This window comes from Amblyomma americanum, chromosome 9 (genome assembly GCF_052857255.1).
Source record: "Amblyomma americanum isolate KBUSLIRL-KWMA chromosome 9, ASM5285725v1, whole genome shotgun sequence".
NCBI lineage: Eukaryota > Metazoa > Arthropoda > Arachnida > Ixodida > Ixodidae > Amblyomma > Amblyomma americanum.
The window spans coordinates 14,623,812-14,647,765 of record NC_135505.1 but is presented as its reverse complement, the minus strand read 5'-3'; positions in this window follow the sequence as shown (position 1 = coordinate 14,647,765).

The following is a 23,954-nucleotide window of genomic DNA, read 5'->3' as shown; positions in this document are numbered from 1 at the left end:
AGGAAGTGAAAACGCGGTTTGAACTAAAACATCTATGGTCCGCCTGGTCGGGTTCTTGAGATAGTTAAGAGAAAACTGACGCCAACCATCCGACTAATGAATTCAGAATCCAACTCCCTCGCCGACCACTCCGAGCGCGCCGACCACCGGATAGCCTTCGAGAAGGTGAGCGTCTTGCACCATGGAACCAAAGCTGTTCAAGATGCGACATGTTGAGTCCTGGCACATCCAACTAACAAAAGCGGCGATGAATATGACTCCAGGAACGCTCCCCTGCGTACGTTATTGGACTGCGCCACGTGCTAACAAAGGGAGAGCGAAGGCAGCAACCCGCTGCTGCGGCTGGCACAGAGTTTTTTTTATATAGTCACCCCTGAAGAAGGGACCGAGTAGGTCCAGAAACGTTGGGCAAAAAGAAAAATATTGGTTGGCGTCAGTTTTCTCTCAACTTTGAAAAAGTGGTCTGTGAACAAGGGTTTTTGGTTAAAAAACAACTTCCCGTAAGTCAGCTTTCTTGCAATTTTGCAAGTTGTCCATATAAAAGGTTCAACTCCACATCTCACCGCCTGCGTGCAACAAAATCGCATGCGCACTGATTCGTGAGTTTCTTCCTGCAACAACTTGCAAAAGTATATGTTAGCTTCTGCAGCAGGATATTTTCCGACTGAAAGCTCTCGTATACAGACAGCAGTCCCGCATTCTTTTTAGAAAATGAAGGTGGGAGAAGTCCCTTATTGCATCTGGTGACCGACTGACGCATTTTGCATTTTGTGGGCAGGGGAAAGTAAGTGAAAACGCAGACTGCGAAAAATGTCTTCTTTGTTGGAAAATATCTTCTAAGCCAGGGGCAAATTTTGCAAGTTGCCAACTGTCATGAGGACTTAGTGACGTGAAACGGCGATAGAAAATTGTTTGCGGGTGAAGCTGAAGCAAGCCCTTAGGGCTTGGAGGGAATGCTAGAGTACGGGGGGAAAAATACGCCGTATTTTTGCATTAAAAGTGAAAATAATCCTGCGCGCGTATCTCAGCTTCATCTGGAACAAAGGCACCAAATGCATTTAGGCCTCACAAAAAGAGGCCTGCACTACAGTTCAATTAATTTACATTTAAACTATTCCGAACAATCATCAGGGTTCCGAAAAGAAAGTAGGACTCACCATTTGAAGCACAAAGTCAATATTAGCTGCGCTCATGCTGGAGGTTGCATGCATTTTGCAACGTACACCCGCCGTAAAGAGTTTATGAAAGGCGATTAAACATCTAATCGTTTTGCGTTCAAAACTTACTGCTGGAGATATAAGGGTGCACTGCGCAATTTTCACCGTGAAAATTAGTCTGCGTACGGTGGGCACAGCTGGCAAAGGAAAGGGTTAATTGGAGAGACAGATGCCTTCGCCCTGCAGTGGACGTAGTCAGGCTGATGATGATGATGATCTATTCTAATGCATGGGAAGACGATGACAAAATTGAATCATTTTACTAAAAGTGCTATAAAAGTTTGACGACGGGTGTACGTGAGCATAAGTAATTTTTCACCCCCGCCCTACTACCAAATACGAGCAGATAAACGTTTGAAAGTACTTACCAAGATTGATGGCGTCATTGCGACCTATGTTAGCCTGTGGCAGGCTATCAAAACGCGTTATTCGCTCGGCGACTGCGCACCACAGATACAGATTCTGACAGCAGATAGTATGACGCATCGTCCAGAGACGCGAAGTGCAAAGCATAGCTGCCAGTACCAGTCAGTGCTCTCTTGTGGCTACATGGGGGGAATGTGCTTGGCTTCTGCCAGGTGCCTCGATGCGCGCCCTCTCCCCACTGAGGGTGGTGCCACTCTTGGAAGGGGTCGTAGATGCCAAAACCGGTTCTCGGGAGGTGCCGCCGCCATTTTCTTGCATTCCGCTCCCGCCGTCCCGCCGACTCCCACGCTAGACACGGAAGGCGGCATTCTTCAAGGATGCTCTCATGGGAACAGCAAGCAATGAATATGCCTCTTTTGACAATTCTCAAGGAGTGTGTGAGTGATCCGCACTCTCAAGAACTAGGAGGAGTACTTTACAGGCGCTGCCGCGTGGTGTACAATCAATACTTTTCGAAGGTAGACCGGCCATGCGCAGATCACAAGGAAGCAATAGGCAAAATGCTGATAGCCACCTACACAAAACTGCGGCTGCGCATCCATCTGCGTCAGTCCCCAGCCACACGTGCTGGTGGTCATGGAAGCAAAACTTGTGCTGGTGTTAGTCTCCTGTAATCTGTGTAATCAGACGCTGTAATCAGTGCGAACTTTTCGTCTACATGCACAAAAGCATGAGACAAATTTAAGTGTCAGAATCATAAGCTGCATTATGCTTGCAGTGAATCGTCGTTCGTAATCGTTTTGAAGATATTGTATTTGTGCATTAGGGTATTAAATCATTGTTCTTGCTTGCGCCTAAGTCTGTGTTTTGATCACATAGTGTATGCATGACACAGTTTTCCGCCATTGCATAATAGTGTAAGTGGACGTAAGCATGCCATGCGTCCAAAATTGAATATGCAGCTGTTCATTTGGCGTACTTCACTTTCTTTCCGCTATATCACACGTAAGCGCAATGATAGCAAGTTCATGGCGCCGGCATGACAACGACGGCGAGCAGTTGCCCGCCGTGATGGCCTATTGCAAAACAAAGAAAGATATCCGCTATACTCTCGCTAATCGTCTCGAAATATCTACTGCATCACCGACTCTTTACTCTTACTTTTCATCTAAACTAGAAAAGGAATGATTATCAACGGTAAAGTCCAATTCAAGCTTTCACTGCAGGGGGGGGGGGGGGGGGGGGGGGCACCTCATTCCAGGCGCGTCACGCAGCAAACGCGCACCTTGCGACCAGCGTATGCAAGAAAATGGCGGTCGCGCTAGCAGACGACGCGGTTGTCTGGCGGAAGGACGAATGAGCGAACCCACGTGTCTCCTGCACCCTCTCTTCACCACCTCTCACCCTTCGGACCTTGTGCAAGCCGATTCTTTATTCTCTCCGTTTCCTTCTCCGAACCGATGTTGCTGGTTCTAGTAACATTGCCCGTGTATGCTTTCTTGGTATTTACTCACCTCTAACGTTTTACGTACCCTTAAAACTGACAAAATGAGGAAAGACAGATGAATTTGTAAAAATATCTTTCCCTTTTTTCCCCACCTTTTTCGTAATGAGCATAGGTACAAACCGCATTGCGTGGTTAACTATCGGCATTAAAAATCGCCTGTTTTCTTTACTTGCTGAGTGCTAAAAATAGTGAGAAGTAGGCAATATTAGAAATGTACACATGCTCTGCGCTTGTCGTCCCTAACATGGCACCACCTTGCACGCTTGCACCACCATGAAGGTGGTTCAAGAGTGCTTTAACATAAGTTTTCGGAGATATTGCACATAAATTAGAAAATGAGCTAGTCACGCACCTGTAGGGACAAGGCCTGTTCTCGGATTGTGTTTCTGCCGCTTCTTACGTGTACCTCAATTGCTTTTACTACTGCTAGAAAGAAAACTAAAAGGTGACATAGCTCCATTAAATATTAGATTTGCACACGTTATAGAAAATAAGCAACCGATTACATTTAAAATGACTCCATCTGAAATGAAACTGATTATCGTGGTGAAGTACAGTCCCAGAAAAGTAACTTGGCAATTACAGAAAGGTAATCGACTACTGTTGCGTCACTTTCTTCCCGACATTTATATTACCATAAAGGGCCAACTCAAAGGGCCCTTCCTGGGCGTACGCGCTCAGCATTGGCGCTCTTGGCCTACGCTAGAATCAATCTGCGCATGCACACTGCAGGAGACGCCAGCAAACCTCATCTGACCATGCTAGATATCGGCGCCAGCGCACGGGCGCTCGCGTACGCGTCGAAAGCGGGGTCTGGTTTACAACAATAGGAGAGTCGCGGGGCTCTCGGTGGCTCTTTTCTTCATGGCTTTAAGCTTTTCAGGCCCCCCCCCCCCCCCCCCACACACACACACACTTTTCTTCGCGGTTTAAGCTGTCCTTTCATCGCCCCCCAACCCCTTCTCTTCACGGCTTGAAATTTTCGCCGTCGGCTCGAGAGGGGAAGAGAGCCTGCGCCACGAAAATGGAGATGCATGCCTCTTTTCGACGCCCGTTCGGCGTACCCCAAGAGCGCCGACGCTGGGCGCGTTCTTCCAGGAAGGGCCCTTGTAGTTTGCACTTAACACAAATTTACTGAGACTGGAGTGAACTACAGCGGCCTGCTTGATAATTTGTCCTACGCTGTTAATTTCCGAGAGGAGTTGTTTGTCGAAGCTGCGGTCGATAACCTTCCGATGTTTCCTTGTGAAGCGGTCAGCTGCTGCACTGAACACGCCCTCAATTCATGCGCTACACGGAAAAGCCGTACTATAAGTTAACATATGAACACCTTGCGCCGGTGTTGGGTGTAAGGGAGGGGGGGGGGGGGGGGTACAGGGCGGTCACATGATATTCTCGGGTGGAGAACTCCCGTAGACGGCGGTGGTAACCCGGATGTGGTCCGGACATGATCGTGCGCAATGCTTCTCTGCAGCCGGTTCGTTGTCACTCGATCACAAAGAAAACACGTCCCCTAGCACCAGTGCCGTCAGGAAAGCTGCACCGTTGGTTACAACTAATTTTTGAAAAAAAAAAATAGCTGATTACGTGTGATGAACTGCAGAAAAAGTAACTGAATTACCTGAAACATCGTTTGAAAAAAGCAATCGATGCACACAAGTTGGGCTTCTACCGCACGAGCCGGATTTAGGGTTGCTGGACGGCGGAACTTAGCTCTGATCCGCCTTATCTCTGATCCGTCAAGACAGCGGTTTGGCCCAAGACCCTTTTCCCAAGCATCTCACCCTATAAGAGCCGAGCACAAGGCCGGGGAAAATCTTGTAGCCATCAAAAAACAGGCGGGTACCCGGTGGCACTGCGGATCGAACCCAGTACCCCCCGAATGTTAGGCTGATGCTCTACCACAAGGACACCGCTTCGGTACGAAGAAAGCACATTCCAAAGTAACACGAAAATGCAACTGCTTACATGTAATCAATTACATGTAACGCGTTACGTACAACTTTGGTACGTATCATCAGTTCTTCCATACTTTACGTAGTCTTCTAAGCGCGATTAATTAACGTCCAAGAGAATGTGACAGATATCAAAAGAAAGCAAATCTCAGGACAGCGAATCAAGCCAAATGTATTAAAAATGCAGGTACTTGTTTACTCTCAGACACGAAGACTTAAGCACACATACATATATTCGAAAAAAGATGCATGAAGAGATGGTCTAATGGACCACAGGATGTGAGACACACAGAGATATGTGCGCTTATATGGACGCATTGAAATTTGCTCAATCAAATCATATATACATTTATGTCAATACATCCTAGCGGCAACTGCATTTGACGTCATCCTCGCGGAGCAACATGTAATTAGCAAGAACATAGATATAAAACATAAAACAGTTTCACAACGTCTATTTCATGCATTGTTTGCACATGATCTAGTATCCACACTGACTTGCGCTAGCATTACCACATCAGTCAAAAAGTTCGTAATGCGGGATAACTTCAAACCCCTGACTGTACTCGTACATGTCCAACGCATGATTGTCTAGTTCTTGTCCTGGACGCAAAAGCAAGTCTGTTCCAGACGGCGACACACCATAGCTTTGACGATGACGTGAAAATCCTTTTGTATGAAATTTCTCCAAGCAAAGAAAAAGGCAATTTCGAAAAATCAGCAACTTTTTCACTTCAGCAAAGACAGGAGGTTCATTTTCCCAGCCTATGTGTAGAACATCTGAACACCTGTACGAGCAAGCGTCGACGCTGGCATTTGCCACAGAGAACATTTTCACTTCCTGATCTGTGATGCCAAGTTCAATGCGCACGAACTCTGGTACATCTGCTGGCTTGACCAAGGACGCATGAGAAGTGCTCAAACTGTCACTGACGACCATAGCTGACTGTTCGTAGCATGCTCGCAGCTGATGCCTTTCGCACAAAGTACGACAGATGTTCCTGAAGTTCCTGCTGCGCGTGCCGATAGTCTTGAAGTAAGCATGCTTTGCTTCAAACCGCATGCTCCAGTACCGGCGTGGAGGACCGAACAATGAAATGAATCTTGGGTAATGGATTAAGTAGTGAATCTTGGGAATGATATGCACATTTGGATATCTGGTTCCAAAATTCTTTAAAAAATAAGAAATTTGGACCTCCAAATAACTGCAGCAATCTTCAGGAATTTCTTCTGCTAAGACTATATTAACTATCTCCCGGAACTGAAGATATATCTCCCAGTCAGGGTCACCTTCTGGCACTATGTCGGCGAAAAACTGCGGCAGTAAACGGAATAAGCACTGCTTCTGGCTTGCTGTGCCTTTGAGCACGATGCCCTTCCGAGAAATGCTGATTGCTACTGGGCGATTTCTCTTATCATTTTGTTGGAAACTATAGTTACAAATGTTCTTCAACTGCTCGGTCTTTAGCACACCAGAAGACAATAAGCCCTGGAGCACATGTTTAACCACGAATCCTATTCCTCCCTCCAGAATATCGTGCATACAGTCGGGAAGCAACTGTTGTGTGACGTCGAAGTCAGGGATTTTCAGGAGGGAAGACTCCTCATTAACGCCATACAGTTGCGCATTGTCTCTGTCAAGCGTTACAGCCGTGAGGTGGCTGCTGTGTGCAGCTGCTGTTCGCACAGTTACATCTGCTTCCGACAGTAGTGTGTTCAACTTCTTTTTGTGAGCAAAGCAAAATCGGCAGACCCTGCCGTTTGCAAAAGATGCGCGGAACCCCCCTATCTTATGCAGTGACAGGTTGTCTCCGGTAAAACCAACTACAAAAACGCGGAGTGCAATCTCGGAACTGTTGAAAAGAAATGTTAAGCCCTCCTCGTAAAGACGCTTTATGTCATTCACTAGCGGAGCGATTACTTGACATATGCCAAATCTTCGCACATCGGTGTATTTGGCAAGGAGCAGCAGGTGAATAGAGCTCAATTTGGTCCTGTATTTTGGGTGGAGATTCAGGATCGAAAAATACACTGCCAATATTTTGTGCGATCCGGCAGCCGAGCCGAGAGGATTGCAGATTTCGAATTCGTCAGTATACAATAACAGAAGTACTGATTTCGCTGAGCCTTCTATGAGTAAAGCGTGCCCTTTAACAAAAGCGCCGTCAGAAAAATCCCGAAGCTTTTGGCTGGAATCAATTCTTGCCTGATGCAAAACTGCTTCAACTACTTCATGAGACGTCAGCAGAGCTTTAAGGGAACGTTCCAAGGGTACATAAAAGCACACACCACAGACTCACGGGTCAGTTTCTCCTGAAAGTTTAACTTCCTCTAGCTGAACATAATGAAGCCTTTTCTGCACGTATGCCAGAACGGCATGATCACTTTGAAGGTCAGCCCACAGAAAATCGACAATGTCAACTCCCAAAGTTTCCACTTCATCACACAGACTAGTGCGGCCGTTCTGCCCGGCCTTCAAAGTGCGCCGCAGAACTGCAGATAACAGAAGTTGCACAAACACCTTAATATCATCAAATATGTCATGCGCAACACTCCGTGGCAAACAGCGCGTCTCTGTCGTCTTCAAAAAAAAGAGCATCAAATGGCGCTTAACTTCGTCGAGCTCATATTCAGGGCTGTCGTCAGTAGGTCGATTTCCATTTGCTCGCCGAGTCTCGTCGGACGTGGTCTCGATGGAGTGAGGTGATGGGCCTTCGTCCACGCCGGTATCCGATGCTACGTTGTCACTGCCGCTGCATGGCTTGTAAACTTCGGCGGTCTTGATAAATTCAGAGTGCTTTCTGTTGAGGTGCTGGCGGTATGACTTGTAGGAGCCGTAGACGTTAGGACAGCCTTCTATCCCGCACACTACTTTAAAGTTCGGCTCTTGAGAGTGAACCTTCCCTATGTGGTTCACTACGCTCGCGTAGCTTGACGCATAGTAGGGACATCTCTCACAGCTGAAAACCATGACAACTTTAGCATTCCACAGTGCTCGACTTGTACATGCCTGTATTGACCAAAATGATCGTCTCAGCGAAGGAGAAATACGTTCTCATGAGCAGGGAGTCGGCACAGTGCACGGACAGCAAGGTAATCGCACGGAGAGTGGAGAGCACGTAGCGGGTATGGGGGGTGAAACTAAAAGGCTCTGATGAACAAGAGGGGTTAGCATGGCTCCCGAGCTGCGCGTCCGCGTCTCTTTCCCTCCTGTGCTATTCTTTAGCGATAGAGTGCTTTGAATATTCGTTCGTTCTTTATTCGCCCCATCTTTATCGCTCGTCTTTTCTGGGAGATTTTCGGTGTCACTGAAAACTGCTGTTCCAAATGTGTTTTCTCTGGAAAATGTGTAAAGATTGTGAGAAGTCCTTCATCGTGGCGACCAGTTGTATGTAAGTGATTATTTATTTAAAATAACAAATGGAAGGTAAAAGATGTTTGCTCACCCCGGCATCTGCCATCACTAATCGGTGGCACCTGAGCTGGGGTAGCGGAAATAAAGGATAGCAGGTAGTTTGAAGAAGTGAAACGAAAGAGGTGAGGGGATAGTAGGAAAGAGATAGGGGTGAGGGCGCCAATGCACATTGCGACCAGTACTGGGAACAGAAATTTGGCCCGTTTTGTTCTTTTTCCTGCCTAGCCTTGGCTGCAGAGCCACAAAAAGCTGTCCAGGAGTACAATGGACAACTCGCAAAACTGCAGGAATGCTGACTTACAGGAAGATATTAGCGCGAGTTAGCGCGAGGGCAGATGAGTCACCCAGTCGCCCTCCACTGTATTCTTCGTCCAACAGGTGAGGGGAGAAACGGAGGAGAGAATCTGAAGCACGACGCTCGCCGCCAGATTTGGAAATAGAGTGTAAAGCCCCAACTCGATGCACACATCCTAGGCGTACGGCGGAGCGCCTACGCGCCCAGCGCCGCGCCGTGCCAAGCGTCGAAAAAAGTCATACACCTCCATGCTCCCTGTGCTGGGGCGTTCTCCCTCTCGAGCCGACCGAAGGAATTTCAAGCGTGAAGAAAGGGGACTTGGGGGGCGCTGAAAGGACAACTTAAACCGCGAAGAAAAGTTCCAGGAACCTGGGATAGGTTCAAGCCATAAAGAAAAGAGTCCCCGAGAGCCCCCGCCGTCCTCCTATTGTTGTAAACCGGACCCCGCTTCCGACGCGCGCGCAAGCGCGCGCGCTCAGGCGCGGATATCTGACATGGACAGATATCTGCCCCTGCTCGCGCCTGCGCGCGCGTCGCGCTTTGCGCATGCGCAGACAGGATCCAGCGTACGCCCGTGCGCGTAGGCGCTCCGCTGGTACGCGTAGGATGTGTCCATCGAGTTGGGGCTTAAAGGCATACGCCAGAACAGGCGTCGAAAAGGGGCATGCATCTCCATGTTCTTGGTGCTGGCTTGCTTCGGCTCTCGAGCAGACGGAGAGGATTTCAAGCCGGGGAGAGAAGGGTTTGGGGGCATTGAAAGGACAACTTAAACCGCGAAGTTCGTGGAACCTGAAAGAGCTTCAAACTGTGACGAAAAGAGTCATCGAGAGCCTCGCGATCCTTCCATTGCTGTAAACAGGACCCCGCTTCAGTCGCGCTGGCGGTGCGTGTCCCCAGGGAGCGATTAACATTCTTTCGTGTCTATTGAATGTGCCACGCCTCGAGTAGAAGCCTTCTGCGCGGGTTATACCTGTGCTACACGGGCGTTTCGAATGCCTCGAATGCCTTCCAAACGAATGTCATTCGACTCGACTGCCATAGCTGCGCTGCTACACGACGTCTTTTAACGGCATTCGGTTCACATGAAATTCGAGTCGACGGAGCTCCGCGGAGACATTCGAAATTTTGGAATGCCTTCGAGGCGCAAGCGCGACTACTCTCCACCGCAGCGTCTTCGCGCCATAGGTGGCAGCATAAGTTTTGAAGAGCAAATACGTTCGTTAAACAATGAAATTCTAAATACTATTTATATACACTACACGGATCTTTTCCAGACGTTTTGTTAGCAAGCAAGTATTTTCCGCATATTCTCGTCGCAGCGTTTTGTTCAGTCTATCATGTCTTATCTTAATGTAACGAAGGCATTATAACCCTCCCCTCTCTCTACTTCTTTGCATCAGCTCACTGCGAATATCCTGGCGCCAAACCTATCTTCTGTGCGTCAGTAAGCAAAGAAGTCGTGGCTGCGTGACGCCAACAAAAGGCGGATTTTTCTCCAGTAATGGTTTATTTGCGTTCCTTTTCGTATCGCTTAAAAAGAATCTACAACTGGAGAAAAAGGCTCTTTTCATTTCCGCCATGCAGCCACATCAGCAAAATTCGTCACACTTGTTTCTGGGACACAACGTCGTATAGATTACTCTTTTTTTCCCCTCAGCTTTCGATGCAGTGGGGATGAGAGCTTGTCAGTCATGTTCACTAGCCAGCGTCTTCCTGCGCGCTTTACCTCAAACGTGGTTTTCCTACTAGCCCAGACCCATCTACAGCCCTGCCCGACGACTAATCGAGTTCGGCAGTAAGCCAGCGTCTTTTAGCAACTGGAGCAGACGGCTCCGCGGAAGCGAGTAAGGCGGCCTGTGTTGCGTCGGCTTCTCTTTGTTAGTGTAGCCTGGCGGGGACAACGGTATTCAAAATAAGTAGTTATCAGAAGCTGATTTGGGAAGTGTCTTTGTGAATCAGTCGATTTGAATGATTTTTCTTCGTGTTTTGGAATGAAAAAAAAATTGTTTAGTTAAATTTCCCTCGAATAAAGCGACTTAGTCGCTTCGAATTACGAAGACGTCGTCGCATCGCATCATGAGTCTATTTGTAGTCAACACCATCCAAAGGGAAACGCAACCATCTGAATTATTTTGTTGCGGTACAAGCCGCTAAGAGAAGCAGTTAAGAAGATATGGTCATTTGGTTTGAGACGCGTCCTCAGTTTGAATTCACTCCAGAGCAGTGCCACGACGGACCACTTGGAAGAGAAACTTGACATTGTTACGTGGAATACTTTTCACATACAGTGCAGTAATAAGACAAATGCACTTCAGATAAATCTGGAAAAGTGGGTGTTAACTACGCAAAAGTATTACATTTGGCAGGTCATCCTCCGCGTTGCTTGTATAAACGAGAAACTCGGGGCTTTGCGAAAAGTCCGTACGTTCAAAACAACAAAAGCCGCATAATTTAATGGAATTTGGTGACCCTAATATAGTCTATTTCATCACTATCAATGAAGAACAAATAAGTGCCGTCGATTTTCAATGCAGCCATTAAAGAAACACAGCAATCCGTCATATCTTGTCGATTGTCATGTAGTCGGAGCGAGTGCAACATGCATAAAATACACTCAAAAGTGCTAAAACGCTACTGCCACTAGTGAAACAATTGTGTGCTATTTCCAGTTAAGTCGCATTATTGAAGTCGCCATACGCATAGCGCGCAGTACGCGACCTGCGAGTGGGAAACATGCCGCGGCGAGGGGGGAACGGCGGCGCGGGGTGGTACAAAGCGCGTCCTCACCCTGAAAGCGGAGGTGAGCGGGCGTCCAGGCACCCTACACAAAATGCTCTACGAGCGCCCCGTCGTGACATACGAGCAAACTAATCTTCCCGCTGTTTTAGGGGCGGGAACGGACGCGCAGTTATCAACACTGGTAGGGAGGGTAAGTAGAGAGTAAGTTTTCTAAAAGGGGGTAAGTGATCAGGAGCATGCTATTGACGGGTGCAAAGTTACTCCTAGGGTCCTCTAAAGGGTGTAAAAGTCTTTTTTACCCCCTTCGCACACCCTTTTTTCTTAGAGTGCACAACCTGACGTAACGCTCTCGCACGGAAATGAATGTTTTAAATTTTGCATAATTTATCTCAGCTATTTAAATAATTTTTTTTTTATTGATACTGTTGACCCTCGCTTGAGGGTCGTTACAGGGAGGGAATACAATACAATGTACAACAGAAAAAATTCATGTCTCATAACATCAAGTTATCATCATAACATCATCATAACATCATAACATCATAACATCAAGGTCTCATAACATCAAGTCTCATAACATCAAAAATATTCTGAGGATCGCCACATGATGGCACAGAATGTACCGTTGAATTTAGCGGGCTGCGGTTTACCGTTTTTTTAGATGCTCGGTTAAGTTACGTGAAACACCCTATGTAAAACGCAGGACTATAAAGAAAACAGCTCAAAGCTGGGAAACTACCTGCACCGAGAGCACAAGAGGCCACTTCCGCGCGTAAATTGTACGAGTGACAAGAGACATGACGACGAACAAAGTACACCAACTCCAACAAGCGAGCACATCAAAAAATGTCGGATAAAACGCACGGAAAAATTCATGGAATGCGTTTTTTCCTCGATCCATCTTGCATTACAATTTTCTGTGCGATTCCATTTGCGTGTGTCACATAGGAGCGACCGGATGATATTTTTAGATACATGACTGCACGATCACGTAAGGTATTGTAAAAAAAAATGTCAATGGATATATGCCAAATGCGGACAAGTGCGCAAGCACGTCGTCAGTTGTCGGTTGGAGCTGCGACCTACTGGTGGTAGCAGGCTAACGCCTAATTACAACACGAAATTATTCTTTAGTTAGCTGCTGTTCAAGCATCATTCAAATAAAATTTTGCTCTTAACCGCTCCTGCTCATTCCGGCAAGCTCGGCGAGCTTAGGGGCCGTGGCGCCTAATTAGCACCCCAGGTTCTCGCTTGCTTACCAAAGGCTACACGTTGGCAAGTAAGCCACCTGGTGGGGAGATGAGCAATAGCGCAGTGGCACAAGGCAGGTGCTATGGCAGGTGTTGCCATGGGTGGGACTTTGGTTGCTTGGGTTCGGTTGCGGCCGAGAGTGCTCTTCCCGAGCAGCCTCTCGCGGGGAGCCGCCTGACATGGTGGATAGGTTGCCCGACATGTGGTAGGCAGGTGAGCAGCCTGCCACAAACCCGGCTCCAGACAAACAGACAAACAAAGAAAGCCCAAATGCGAGGAGTGGCCACTATAAGTGAGAGCGCCATTCAAGTCATCTCGCTCCGCTTGTTCAAGCTGATCTTGTGTACTTAAATGTCAATTTGCACTAGTTGGTGTGACGTAGCGATTAGCTAAGCATGGGAGAAATGGGACACTGCATGCTACTCGTCTCGAGGAATACAAGTTTTTAGCTGGAGTGGACTGAGCCACTCTTCCTTGTGGCTATTTTATATGCGTCAGCAACGCCAGTGTAAGCCGGACCAAAAATTTACCTAATGTATTTTGTCCTTTAAGCTCATGTTGGCATGTTTACGTCCGACCATCAGAGTTGCGGCCATCAGAATTGCGTCATCAGAGTTGATGAATGCAGGAAATGGCTCTTCATGTTGATCAGAGACAACGAAGAGACTTGGTCGCATTCTAATGGACACAAGTAACATCTAAACTTCGACAAAGATCAGCGCAGAAAGCAAACGCTGCAGGCAAGTCGGCGCGGTTACACATATCTCGCATTGCATTCGGCTTTATTAATACGTTCGCGCTCTTAAAAAAATAAAATAAAAATAAACAAGAAGCGGAAACGTGCCTGGTTCCCGCACGCATCGTTTTATCCTTGCAAAGTGCATTGCCTAGCACGGCAGCGCATCGGCGTTCCAGCTTTCACACGAAGCGCAGTCGTCTTTAGCCAACGTCGGACAGCGTCAGGAAATGGCGCGGCCCGTTGCGCACATGTTTGTTCGGCAAATGATTCTTTAGACGTCGTGGACCATAGTTGTTAGGCAACTTATTCCATTTGTATGTTGTTCTGCGGAAAAATCACATTTTTAGTAAATGTACTGCGTTTTGTTTCCTTTGCTTTAAATGCGATTTCCCTCTGGATGACGTCTGTTGTGGTTGAAAGAAATACTTGGCACGGTCAATATTGGTTTCGGAATGAAAAATAGTATGAAAGAAGTTAAACGTATGTGCTGTTTGCTTTTCTTAACTGTGTCCCATCCAAATGAATTCATGGCTGATGGATCAAATTCAGGTCCTAAGCGTTGAAAATAAAATGGACAGCAATTTTCGGCCTTTTCTATTTTATCACTAGCAGTTTTAAAGCTGGGGATCTATACGGTGCATGCGTACTCTAGTAGAGGCATTACATTAGTAGTAAGCGGCCGTTATATGCCTAGAAATTTTGGACAAGCGCATTTCTCAAGGGGAAGTTGTTTTTGAACGCAGTTCTTTCATATTAAGATTTCCCTATAGCAATCTGACTTCATACTATGCGCTCAACCTGGCATCGTTCAGGATGTGGACGTCGTAGGAAAGGTGCGTTGTAGCTACCACAGAACTGTAAGGTCTCGAGTTACCTTCGACTTGAAGAGGAAACGGAAGATGCTAGTGAAGAGGAAGTTCATTAACGAGTTAGCGGTGAGAGGGAAAATAGAGGAATTTTTAGGATATTGTTGCAGAACAGATATTCAGCCCTAACTGAGGAAGACGATCTAAATGTCCATACAATGAACGATAATCTGACAGCTATCATTACGGAGTGCTCCGAGGAAGCAGGCGGTAGGACGGTTCGACCGGATACCGGCAAGCTATCTCAGGAGACGAAAGACCTGATTCAGAAACGTCAAAGCATGAGGTCGTCTAACCATGCACATAGAACTAGCAGAGCTATCAAAGCTAATAAATAAGCGCAAGGGTAGCCGATATAAGGAAGTTAAATAAGTAGAGAGTCGAGCATGCTTTAAAGAAAGGAGGTAGCCTAAAAGCTGTGAAGACAAAACTAGGCATAGTTAAAAACAAGATGTATGCATTAAGTGACAAGGAGGGCAACGTCCTTAGCAAATGTGGATAAGATAGTTAAAGTAGCCGAAGAGTTCTACGCAAATCTATACAGTAAACTACGTAATCAGAGCGTAATGAAAAAGACTAGCGCGCAGCAGTCCGTTATCATCCACCAAATAATCAACCAAATGATCAGGCAGGCTTTCGTAAAAAAATATTCCACAATAGATAATATTCACCCTCTCAATCAGGTGATAGAGAAATGTGCAGAATATAACCAACCCCTATATATAGCCTCCATTGATTACGAGAAAGCATTAGACTCAGTCGAAACCTAAGCAGTCATGCAGGCATTGCGGATTAGGGATGTAGAAGAGCCTAATGTCAAAATTCTAGAATATATATATATATATGTGTGTGTGTGTGTGTGTGTGTGTGTGTGTGTGTGTGTGTGTGTGTGTGTGTGTGTGTGTGTGTGTGTGTGTGTGTGTGTGTGTGTGTGTGTGTGTGTGTCAAACGAGCCCCTCATTTCATTTGCCTATATATATATTCTGATGAAGGCCGTTCCACAGCAGAAACGTCAAATTACATTGTTTCAAACGTTGGCCTTTGTTTACTCAATATATATATATATATATATATATATATATATATATATATATATATATATATATATATATATATATATATATATATATATATTGTAAGGCTAAAGAAGAAGATGCGTCTGATGATTTGAAAAGACGAAGACGAGGTGACAGTGTTCTCGAGAGTTTTTGCCAGCGCTACGCTTGTGTGTCTTGTGCCGATCTGATCCCAGACTGCTGCCGTTGCCGTTCCCGTCGCCCCAGTACCTCGTAACAAACCCCCCGTTACATTTGGTGGAGGTGCCGGGGAAAATACATCGGCCCTGGAGCTCCGTAGTCGTGCTCTCCCGGCGCGCACGATGCCTGAGGACGTCCAACACCAGGCCGTACAAGTGGGCCAGGCTGTCATCTGTGCCGGCTCTCTTCGTCAACGGGACCCGACCATTTTCAGCGGGACTGACGAGAACGATGTGGAAGATTGGCTCACATCGTACGAGCGGGTGAGCGTATACAACAAATGGGACGATGTGACGAAGCTAAACAACGTCATCTTTTATCTCGCCGGTGTGGCTAACCTCTGGTATCGCAACCATGAGGCAGATATTCAAACCTGGTCCATTTTTAAGACTAAATTTGCAGACGTATTTGGTCGACCGGCTGTCAGGCAACTCCGAGCCGAACAGCGATTGCGTGAACGATCTCAGCAGGCTAGTGAAAGCTTCACTAGCTACATTGAAGATGTCGTCGACTTGTGCAAGCGGGTCAACGCTCGTATGTCGGAAGCCGACAAGATCCAACACATCTTGAAAGGCATCGATGACGACGCTTTTCAGATGCTTCTAGCGCGCGACTTGCGTACCGTTGCTGAAGTCGTCACGCTGTGTCAAAGCTTTGAGCAGTTGCGCAAGCAGCGGATTCTGACACGCCAGCGGCCACAGCAGGTTGAGTCGCTCGCTGGGCTCACGCCTGCTCCTGACCCCTCGCTGCTACAGCAGATTAAAGACTTCGTGCGGGAAGAAGTGGCACGTCAACTTTCCTTTCTGCCGAGCGCTCACGACCGACCATCATATCTGACTCCAGCGCTCCGACATACAATTCAAGAGCAAGTTGCTGAGGCTCTTCCACCGGCTCATCCGTCACCACCTGTCACGGTTCCGCTGACATACGCTGACGTTGTCGCCAGACCACAACCTGTGGCGGCTCCGCTCACATATGCCGAAGCCGTCGCGAGACCGCCTCCTGTCGCGGCTCCAGTGACATATGCCGATGTCGTAGCAAGACCGCAGCCGCCAATCTATAGTGCGCCTCCGGCGCATTTGCGAGGGCTAGTGGCTTACCGACGACCTACTCCAAGGGTCAGCGATTCCTGGTGCACAACGGACAATCGGCCGATTTGCTTCTTTTGTGGTCTCCCAGGTCATGTAGCTCGGCATTGCCGCCGTCGTCTCCCGGACGCGGAAATTCCTCCCCAAGCTCCTGGGTACTGGCCCCCACCGAGTCAGTACTCTGTACCAGCTGCGCCGCCGCAAAGTCGTACTTCCTCGCCGGACCGTTCTACCCTCTCCAGCCGCCGGCCCTCTTCTCCACGACGCCGGTCTATTTCGCCTATGCGACGTCGCCCCACCGCTAACCAGGAGGAAAACTAGGCGCCGCAGTTCCTGAGGCGAGAACTGCGTCCACAACGAACTTCGAAAGGCCTCATCCGTCAGCCGCTAACCTCATTGAAATTTCCGTCGACGGCGATTCTGTCATGGCGCTTTTCGACACTGGGGCTGCCGTTTCCGTCATGGACGCAAAGCTGTGTAGTTCTTTAAGAAAAGTAAGGACGCCAATTGCTGGACTCTCACTGCGCACCGCCAGCGCTCAGAACATCCAGCCGTCAGCAGCGTGTACCGCTCGCGTTGTAATCCAGGGGACCATTTATGCCGTCGAATTCGTCGTACTGCCCTGCTGTTCTCATGCTCTTATCCTGGGCTGGGATTTCCTATCGCGCCATGCTGCTATCATCGATTGTGCTCGAGCTGAAGTCGAGTTCTCTCACCTGCCCGAAGCTGTCTTGGACACTGCCCCTCCTGGTGCCTGTGTTAAGGCCCTAGTTGCCGAAGACATTGACCTGCCTCCCTGCTCTTCAGTCCTCGTACCCCTCTCTTGCGGCCCTCTTCGCGACGACACTGTCCTCTTCACTCCGTCCCCTATCTTTCTGCACCGCAAGTGTCTGCCTCTGCCATACGCTGTACTGACTATATCCGCTGGCCTCTCCGTACTGTTCGTGTCTAACCCATTCTCGTTCCCCAACGCCTTGCGCCTAGGTGAATGTCTCGGCACGGTACAACCATTCGCGTCCCTGCTCATCCGCGAAGAGACGGACGACGCGCCGCACCTCTCCATAGCCGCACTCAGCCCACCTACTGCTGCGCCCGATCCCTCCTCACCCGAAGCATTCCTTCGCTCCATCGACGACAACCTTCCAGCGCCGCAAAGGGCACAGCTTCTCACTTTACTTAATCAGTTTCGCTCATCATTTGACTCACATCAAAGTTCCTTGGGCCAAACTTCCACTGTCACCCATGCCATCGACACAGGTGACCACGCACCGCTGCGACAACGTCCCTATCGTGTGTCTGTCGCCGAGCGCCAAGTTATTGCAGACCAAGTCGACAAGATGCTCCAGAGCGGCGTCATTCAGCCCTCAAGCAGCCCATGGGCGTCGCCTGTGGTGCTCGTCAAAAAGAAGGATGGCTCCATACGCTTCTGTGTAGATTACCGCCGCCTTAATAAGATTACGCGCAAAGATGTCTATCCCCTCCCGCGCATAGACGACGCTCTGGACTCTTTGCAAGGGGCCGAACTCTTTTCATCTCTTGATTTGCGTTCCGGGTACTGGCAAGTTCCTATGAAAGAAGCCGATCGCCCCAAAACCGCCTTTGTGACACCGGATGGCTTGTATGAATTTACGGTGATGCCCTTCGGGCTTTGTAACGCACCCGCGACTTTTGAGAGGATGATGGACACCATTTTGCGCGGACTTAAGTGGAAGACATGCCTTTGCTACCTCGACGACATTGTGGTCTTTTCCCCGGACTTTGACACCCACCTCTCCCGTTTGAAGCACGTCTTGACCTGCCTCTCTGACGCCGGCCTGCAGCTGAACTTAAAAAAATGCCGTTTTGCCGCTCGTCAATTAACCATCTTAGGTCATGTTGTCTCTAAGCAGGGCGTCAGTCCCGACCCAGCGAAACTACGTGCTGTGGTTGACTTTCCCAAACCTACCTCCATCAAAGACCTGCGCAGCTTCCTGGGTTTGTGCTCATATTTCCGCCGGTTTGTTCGCAACTTTGCGTCCATTGCTGCGCCTTTGACTCAACTGCTGTCTGGAAGTGCGGATTTATCACTGTGGTCTCCAGCGTGCGACGACGCATACACCACCTTGCGCCGTCTCCTCACGGCGCCGCCCATTCTGCGCCATTTCGACTCGGCCGCTCCTACCGAAGTTCACACGGACGCCAGCGGTGTTGGCCTCGGCGCTGTCCTCGCCCAACGAAAACCTGGCTTTGACGAATACGTCGTTGCTTATGCTAGCCGCACACTCACACCCGCAGAACGCAACTACTCCGTAACTGAAAAAGAGTGTTTGGCGATTGTATGGGCCCTCGCGAAGTTTCGACCGTACATTTATGGGCGCCCTTTTGACGTTGTGACCGACCACCATGCGCTCTGTTGTCTTTGCAACCTGAAAGACCCCTCCGGCCGCCTCGCTAGGTGGGCCCTTCGCTTGCAAGAATATGATATCCGCGTCGTGTATCGCACCGGCCGCAAGCATCAAGACGCCGATGCACTGTCACGCTGCCCCCTTCCAGCCGAGATCGACAGCCTTTCCACCTCCGACGCTTCTCTGCCCTTGCTTCGCCTCAGCGACATGCCTTCAGCGCAACGCATGGATCCCTGGATCGCTTCCCTTCTCGACTTTCTCGCCAACCCGACGGCTGCTTCACCGTCACGTGCGCTCCGCCGCCAAGCTGCCCATTTTGCGATCCGTGACACCCTACTTTATCGCCGTAACTACAACTCCGAAGGTCGCAAGTGGCTGCTCGTTATTCCACGTCACTTACGCTCGGAGATATGCGCATACTTCCATGCTGTCCCCACAGCGGTCACGCGGGCGTTTTCAAGACCTACACCCGCATACGGCTGCGCTACTACTGGCGCGGAATGTACACCTTTATCATGAAGTACGTGCGCGCATGCATTCCCTGCCAACGTCGCAAGACACCTCCCCATCGTTCTGCTGCTGAGCTGCAGCCGTTACCATGCCCTCCACGCCCGTTCGACCGCGTTGGCATTGATTTATACGGTCCGCTTCCATACACTGCAGACGGCAACCGTTGGGCTATAGTAGCGGTGGATCACCTTACACGATATGCCGAAACTGCTGCCCTTCCGGCTGCCACAGCGACGGACGTCGCCTCCTTCATTTTGCACCGATTCATCCTTCGCCACGGTGCACCTCGTGAACTGCTCAGTGACCGAGGCCGCGTGTTCTTATCTGAGGTGGTGAAGGCGCTTCTCAAAGAGTGCAACACGATTCACCGAACTACCACCGCCTATCATCCGCAGACCAATGGCCTCACTGAGCGATTTAACCGCACACTCGGAGACATGCTCTCCAAGTACGTCGCTTCTGACCACACGAATTGGGATCTCGTCCTTCCGTACGTTACTTATGCGTACAATACCGCTACGCAGTCTACCACCGGATTCTCTCCTTTCTTCCTACTTTACGGCCGCCAACCCTCTGCTACTATCGACACTATCCTCCCTTACCGCCCTGATGAATCCGAATATCGGCCTGTTTCCGACGCCGCGCAACACGCCGAAGCCTGCCGCCAAATTGCCCGGTCACTCACCACTGACACCCAGCATCGCCAGCGCTCCCGCCTCGACCAAGACCAAACCCCACCGAACTACACTTCTGGTGCACTTGTGTGGCTCTGGATCCCTTCAGGAACTCCCGGTCTCTCCTCAAAATTTCTTGCGAAGTACCATGGTTCCTACCGTGTGCTGGAGCGCACCTCTCCGGTTAATTATATCGTGGAACCCCTCACGCCGTCTCCTGACCTCCGCCGCCGAGGACGGGAGACCGTTCATGTCCAGCGCCTCAAGCCCTACTACGACCCCGCCGTCTTGCCATCATCCTAAGTCGCCAGGATGGCTCCTCTTGTCCCCGGGGTGATTGTAAGGCTAAAGAAGAAGATGCGTCTGATGATTTGAAAAGACAAAGACGAGGTGACAGTGTTCTCGAGAGTTTTTGCCAGCGCTACGCTTGTGTGTCTTGTGCCGATCTGATCCCAGACTGCTGCCGTTGCCGTTCCCGTCACCCCAGTACCTCGTAACAAACCCCCCGTTACAATATATATATATATATATATATATATATATATATATATATATATATATATATATATATATACATATATATATATATATATATCTTGTTTCCCCTGTACACACTATCATCATTACGTGGCTGCGCCGGTGGCACGCGCCCGGGTTCGTTTTTGGAATAACCACCAGGCACGGCCGTGTTGCCGTCTTGGTCTAGCCTTCCACAGACGTCCTGCCGTCTCGGCCTGGCCTTCCTTCACAAGTGGCCTTCCTTCACCTTCTACCTCGGCCTCGCCTGCAACGCCCCCTTCGACCGCGCCCTTCCGACAACGCGACCCACCGATGTTCGCTGGTCGTCGCGACGAAGACGTGGATGACTGGCTCGACACCTATGAACGCTGCAGTGCCTACAACCGGTGGGATAACGCTTTAAAATTTCTCAACGTTTCTTTCTACATCATTGAGGTCGCCAGAAACTGGTTCATCAATCGCGAACCCCATACCACTAACTGGTCCACCTTCAAACAGCAATTCCGTCAGTACTTTGCCGACCAGGCTGATCGGACTGAAGTCGCCAAGACCAAGCTCGCTTCCCGCTTTCAAGGTCCCGATGAATCCTATGCGTCTCACATCGAGGACGTACTTGCCTTTTGCCGTCGTTTTATGCCGGAAACTGACCGCGTCCACCATATTCTGAAAGGAATAAATTCTGTGACTTTTAATACCCTAATTGCTCAAAATCGTTCAAGTGTCGATTCAATCATTAGCACCTGCCAACGCCTCTCCCAGCTACAGTCCTCCCGCTTGCAGCCCCGCCTCGCACACCCCGGCCTTGCTACGGCCTTGACCTCTGCGGACCTCGATCTGCGAACACTCATTCGAGCGATCATCTGCGAAGAGCTCCAAGTCCTCGGCCCTTTCTGCCGCCACGGGTGCGATCATTCTCCCGCGCCTTCTAATGATGCTGGACTTCGTAACATCATCAAAGAGGAGTTGGCAACACTCACCCAGCCTATCGCACCTGAACCTCCTGCTCCCCGCCCAGCACCGACCAATGCTCAAGTAGCTGCATCTTTCCCTTCCTTTGACCACCCGCCTCGACCGGCCCCGACATACAACCACATCAACGCAATGCGACTGCTCCAGATGCGCCATCCTATTACGCACCTTGGCGCCCCACCCGCCCAGTGTGCTACTACTGTGGAATCAGAGGGCTTATCGCCCGCTTTTGTCGTCGACGCCTTCAGGACGAGCGCCGTGGTTACGCCGCCTTCGAGAGGGAGCTACCTTCTTTTTCCTATTATCAACGTCGGCCTTCTTCCAGCCCGCTTCGCCGATTCTCTCCGCTGCCGCCACCCTCATCTGCACCCAGTGGGGCGCATGTTTCCCGACGCCGCTCCCCATCTCCATATCGCCGTTCCGTGTCCCCACTCCGACCCACAACAGCTCTCCCTGTCCGTCACTCGGAAAACTAGGCGATGCAATTTCCGGAGGTGAAACTGCACTTTGCGAAATCACTAAAACTCCTCCAGATCGGCCGTTCAATATGATTTCTGTTTTAGCGGAAGGATTACCTGTCGAAGCTTTGATTGATACAGGGGCTGCAATTTCGGTTATTCACGCTGATTTGTGCTGCCGTTTGCGGAAAGTGACGACACCAAACGATGGGCCTGAACTTCGTGGAGTAAACGATGTCACTCTGCGGCCTTCCGCGAAGTGCACTGTGCGAGTTGTTATTGACGGTGCCCGCCACCATGTGCAGTTTGCTGTACTCTCACTTTGTGCGCATCTGATGATTTTGGGATGGGATTTCGTGTCAACAGCTTCAGCATTAATTTCTTGTGGCGACCGTGTCATCCATATGACAGACTGATTTTTCATATGACTCTTCCGACTGCCATCATTCCCTCACGGCCGCAGCTGATACAGTTTTGCCTCCTCAGTGCGAACAACTGCTTACCGTTGTTTCCGACCGCATCACTGATGGGGACGTGCTCATCGCGCCGTCTCATCGTCATTTTGCGCGTGGGATCGCCTTCCCGTCAAGTCTTGTCCGGTTCTGCAGCGGCTTAGCGATCGTAGCAGCCAAGAACACTTCCCGCGAATCCCTCGTGCTGCCCAAAGGAACTTCCCTCTCTTGCGGTTTAGATGCTCAACCTATGTCTGTGATGGCGCTCACCGCCCCTCTACATCAGCAACCTGTTTCATCAGACGTCTCTCCTACTGTTCTATCAAAGACAATTAATCCGAACCTCACACCGCGTCAACGTCAAGAATTGCTCACTTTGCTTCGCAGTCACCAAGCCATTTTCGATGCAACTTCCCCACCACTGGGACGGACTACTGTTGCACAACACCGCATATTTACAGAAGGGAATTCGATCGTACGGCGACGGCCTTATCGGGTTTCTCTCTCCGAAGGCAAAGTCATTGAAGAAAATGTCCATGATATGCTACACCGCGATATTATTCGTCCCTCAACAAGCCCATGGTCCTCACCGGTAGTGTTGGTTAAAAAAAAGGACGGCTAAGTACGATTTTGTGTTGACTACTGTGCGCTCAACAAAATTACCCGCAAAGATGTCTACCCAACGCCTCGCATTATGACGCCATTGACTGTCTTCAAGGCGCCGAATATTTCTCCACCTTGGACCTACGTTCGGGTTATTGGCAAATACCTATGCACGAGGCCGACAAAGAAAAAACTGCTTTCGCATCTCCCGATGGACTTTACGAAGTTAATGTTATGCCCTTCGGCCTCTGTAACGCCCCAGCCACATTTGAAAGAATGATCAATAGTGTACTTCATGGCCTGAAGTGGAGAACCTGCTTGTGTTACTTGGATGACATTGTTATCTTTTCTTCAACTTTTCTGTCTATCTATCAAGATCAACTCACGCGCCTGAATGCGGTTCTCACGTGCCTCGCTTCAGCGGGCCTTCAGCTGAACACCAAGAAGTGCCACTTTGCACAAAGGAAATTAAAATTTTGGGCCATCTCGTTAGCCACGACGGCATTCGTCCAGACCCTGACAAAATCATCGCGGTCCTGCACTTTCCTCGTTCTCAACGGACTGCAGATTTGCGCAGCTTTTTCGGCCTGGCGTCCTATTTCCGGCGTTTTATTAGAAATTTCGCAACTATTGCTGCTCCCCTTCATTAACTACTTAAAGCGCACAGCACTTTCGTGTGGACTGACCAGTG